Here is a 5069-nt window from a genome sequence, read left to right as displayed (position 1 = left end):
TGAGTGTGGTGGCTGACACCTATAAAACCAACAATTTGGGAGGCCAACATGGGAGGATTTCATGAGCCCAGAAATTGGAGACCAGTCTGGGCAACATGTTGAGACCTCTGTCTCTCCAAAAAAAATACAAGAAATGACAGGCCAGGTTCGGTGGCTCATGCTTGTAATCCCAGCAATTTGGGAGGCTGAGGCAGGCAAATTGCCTGAGTTCAGGAGTTCGAGACCAACCTGGGCAACACGGTAAAACCCCATTTCTACTAAAATACAAAAGAAATTAGCCGGGTGTGGCAGTGTGCGCCTGTATTCCCAGCTACTCGGGAGGCTGACGCGGGAGAATTGCTTGAACCCGGGAGGCAGAGGTTGCAGTAAGCCAAGATTACACCACTGTACTCCAGCCTGGGCAACAGAGCAAGACTCCATCCCTACAAAAAATAAACAAACAAAAGCAAGAAATTAACCAGGCATGGTGGTGCTTGCCTGTAGTCCTACCTACTCTGAGGCTGAGATGGGAGGATCACTTGAGCCCAGGAGGTCAAGGCTGCAATGAGCCATGATCATGCCACTGCACTCCAGCCTGGATAATAGAACAAGAAACTGCCTCAAAAAAGAAAAGAAAAAAGAAAACACTGGCCGAGCATGGAGGCTCAAGCCTGTAATCCCAGTACTTTGGGAGGCCGAGGCAGGCAGATCACCTGAGGTCAGGAGTTCAAGACCAGCTGGACCAACATGGAGAAACCCCGTCTCTACTAAAAATACAAAAATTAGCCCAGTGTGGTGGCACACGCCTGTAATCCCAGCTACTCAGGAGGCTGAGGCAGGAGAATTACTTGAACCCGGGAGGTGGAGGTTGCGGTGAACTGAGATGGTGCCATTGCACTCAGCCTGGGCAACAAGAGCGAAACTGTACCAAAAAAAAAAAAAAAGGAAAGAAAGAAAAACACAAGTACTGGAACTCAGTTGTGAACACTCCTTATTCACTGCTATAGGACAATAGGAGGCCCTGGATATAAAAGTCCTCACCAATTTATTTTCTTGAGACAAGGCCTTGCTCTGTTGCCCAGGCTGGAGTATAGTGGTATGACCATGACACACTGCAGTCTTTTTTTTTTTTTTGAAGATAAAGTCTCGCTTTTGTCCCCCAGGCTGGAGTGCAATGGCACGATCCAGGCTCCCTGCAAGCTCCGCCTCTTGGGTTCAAGCGATTCTCCTGCCTCAGCCTCCCGAGTAGCTGGGATTACCGGCGCCTGCCACCATGCCCAGCTCATTTTTATATTTTTAGTAGAGATGGGGTTTTGCCATGTTGGCTAGGCTGGTCTCGAACTCCTGACCTCAGGTGATCCACCCACCTTGGCCTCCGAAAGTGCTGGGATTATAGGTGTGAACCACCGCGCCCGGCTGACACACTGCTGTCTTTACCTTCTGAGCTCAAGCAATCCTCCAGCCTCAACCTCTCCTGGCTGGGATTACAGGCATGAGCCACAGAGCTTGGCTAATTTTTTTTTAATTTTTTGTAAAGATGGGGTCTTGCTATGTTGCCCAGGCTGCTCTTGAAGTCCTCAGCTCAAGGGATCCTCCCACCTTGGCCTCCCAAGATGCTTGGAATAGAGGCATGAGCCACTGTGTTTGGCCTTGAATGTTTTACATGATGACAGATGGCATGAGACTTCCTGGGCTGATTAAATGTAGTGACTGGTCAGCCATAGTAAGTGTTGGCATGGGTTTGTTGTCATGAGTTCAACAAAATTCACCCTGATTTTTCTGTCTTTTAAATGAGATCAAGTTTTTTATTTGTTTGTTTGAGATGGAGTCTTGCTCTGTTGCCAGGCTGGAGTGCAATGGCACTATCTCAACAATGGCTCACTGCAACCTCTGCCTCCTGGGTTCAAGCAATTCTCTGCCTCTGCCTTCTGAGTAGCTGGGATTACAGGCGTCTGCCACCACGCTCAGCTGATTTTTTAAAATTTTTAGTAGAGACGTGGTTTCACCATCTTGGCCAGGCTGGTTTGAACTCCTGACCTCGTGATCCCTCTGCCTCAGACTCCCAAAGTGCTGGGATTATAGGTGCGAGCCACCGCACCCAGCCAAGACCAAGTTTTTAACTCACAATGTACCCACAGCTGGGCGCGGTGGCTCACGCCTGTAATCCCAGCACTTTGGGAGGCCAAGGCAGGTGTATCATGAGGTCAGGAGATCGACACCATCCTGGCTAACACGGTGAAACCCTGTCTCTACTAAAAATACAAAAAATTAGCCGGGCGTGGTGGTGCGTGCCTGTAGTCCCAGCTACTCGGAGGCTGAGGCAGGAGAATGGCGTGAACCCAGGAGGCGGAGCTTGCAGTGAGCCAAGATGGTGCCACTGCACTCCAGCCTGGGCGACAAAGCAAGACTCCACCTCAAAAAAAGAAAAAAACACACAATGTACCCACAGTGGAATGGAAAAGTGAAGACGACAGAAGGCATGGTGATGTGTCAAAATATGGAAGAATTAAATTGATTATCCAGATTAAACACCAGCAGAAACTTTTCTTTTTTTCTTTTCTTTTCTTTTCTTTTTCTTTTTTTTGAGATGGAGTCTCGCTCTGTCACCCAGGTTGGAGTGCAGTGGTGCGATCCTGGCTCACTGCAAGCTCTGTCTCCCAGGTTCACACCATTCTCCTGCCTCAGCCTCCTGAATGGCTGGGATTACAGGCGCCCGCCACTATGCCCAGCTAATTGTTTCTATTTGTAGTAGAGGCAGGGTTTCACTGTGTTGGCCAGGATGGTCTCGATCTCCTGACCTCATGATCTGCTCTCCTTGGCCTCCCAAAGTGCTGGTATTACAGGCGTGAGCCACTGCGCCTGGCCAAAACTTTTAAAATTCTCTGTTACTGCCTCTTGAAGCCAATTAGAGACCACAAAGGAATGAATGAATGAAGCTTTATCACTGAAACTTTGCACTTACAATATCTTGTATTTCTATAGCACTTTAAAATTTTTCATGGAACTCTTAATCCCGTCAATAAATTTCAATTGAATAAACTAATGAAATTACGTTATTATTATTATTTTTATTTATTTTTTTGAGACGAAGTCTCCCTCTGTCGCCCAGGCTGGAGTGCAGTGGCATGATTACAGGCGTGAGCCACTGCACCGGGCCTATTATTATTATGATGATTATTGAGACAGTTTCAATCTGTGGCCTAGGCTGGAGTGCAGTGGCAGGATCTTGGCTAACTGCAACCTCCACCTCCTGGGTTCAAGCAATTCTCCTGCCTCAGCCTTCCAAGTAGCTGGGATTACAGGCGCACACCACTATGCCTAGCTTTTTTTTTTTTTTTTTTTTTTTTTTGAGACGGAGTCTCGCTGTGTCGCCCAGGCTGGGGTGCAGTGGCGCGATCTCAGCTCACTGCAAGCTCCGCCTCCCGGGTTCACGCCATTCTCCTGCCTCAGCCTCCGAGTAGCTGGGACTACAGGCGCCTGCCACCACGCCCGGCTAGTTTTTTGTATTTTTAGTAGAGACGGAGTTTCACCATATTAGCCAGGGATGGTCTCGATCTCCTGACCTCGTGATCCACCCGCCTCGGCCTCCCAAAGTGCTGGGATTACAGGCTTGAGCCACCGCACCCGGCTACCTAGGTATTTTTTTTGTATTATTTTGTATTTTGTATTATTAGTAGAGACAGGATTTAGCCATGTTGGCCAGGCTGGTCTCAAACTCCTGACCTTAAGTGATTCACCCACCTCAGCCTCCCAAAGGACTGGGATTATAGGCGTGAGCCACTGCGCCCCTACCTATGTTATTATTATTGGCATCTAATATAGGTTAAACTGAGACTCACAAGGAATTAGATTGGACCATGTTTATACTTAAGTGTAAGAAGTGCCTGAAGCCGGAACACCTCATTTCTACATCCTAAACCAGTACTTTCTATTGAACTGCACTTCCTCTTTCTTTCATTTCTTTTTTTCTCTTTCTTTCTCTCTCTCTTTCTTTCTCTTTCAACCCTCCCTCCCTCCTTCCTCTCTTTCTTTCCCTTTCTTTCTTCTTTCTTTCCTCCCCTCCTCTCCCCCCTTCTCTCTTTCCTTCCTCCCTCCCTTTTTTCGTTTTCTTTCTTTCTTTCTTTCTTTCTTTCTTTCTTTCTTTCTTTCTTTCTTTCTTTCTTTCTTTCTCTCTCTCTCTCTCTCTCTCTCTCTCTCTCTCTTTCTTTCTTTCTTTCTTTCTTTCTTTCTTTCTTTCTTTCTTTCTTTCTTTCTTTCTTTCTCTCTCTCTTTCTTTCATCCTTTCTTCCTTTCTTTCTTTCTTATAATCTCCCTAACATGGTATTCCTCATTTTGGTGAATAAAATTCTGCACCAGAAAATCTCTGTATCTAAATTTTTAAATACAATATCTACTGTAAACTGCAGGTATTGATCCAATAACTGGTGAGAATAGTGCTTTTGTAAAATAAGGGTTGCTTCATTCTACAGAAAAACTTTGAACTCAGAAATTCCAGGACTGCCCATTTGCTTTATTTGCATAACCTTCAAGGGCAGAGAGTCAGGGCAACTCTGTGAACCCCAAGTGATCAGTCAGGCGGTGGCAATACTTTGCCTGTAAATCTACTAAAACAAGTCAGAAAGTTTCTATTTATGCTGTGCACAAGAAGAGACATTTAACTAAAGTTTCAATAGCTCTTTTTCCCCACAAACCAATTTGTTAGTTTAGATTTTAGATTTAAAGAGTCCTTTGGGCCAGACACGGTGGCTCATGCCTGTAATCCTAACACTTGGGGAGGCCGGCGTGGGTGGATTGCCTGAGCTCAGGAGATCGAGACCAGCCTGGGCAACATGGTGAAACTCCGTCTCTACTAAAATACAAAAAAATTAGCCAGGTGTAGCGGTGTACACCTGTAGTCTCAGCTACTTGGGAGGCTGAGGCAGAATTGCTTGAACCTGGGAGGCAGGGGTTGCAGTGAGCTGAGATTGTGCCACTGCACTCCAGCCCAGATGACAGAGCAAGACTCTGTCACCAAAAAAAAAAAAAAAAAAAAAAAAAAAAAAGAGTCCTTTGGATCCTCCTTCAAAGCTTAGTCACTTACAATTTGCCCA

Source organism: Macaca nemestrina, chromosome 17, assembly GCF_043159975.1.
Source record: "Macaca nemestrina isolate mMacNem1 chromosome 17, mMacNem.hap1, whole genome shotgun sequence".
Lineage (NCBI taxonomy): Eukaryota > Metazoa > Chordata > Mammalia > Primates > Cercopithecidae > Macaca > Macaca nemestrina.
The sequence above is the reverse complement of the archived record's forward strand: the minus strand, read 5'-3'. Positions refer to the sequence as shown.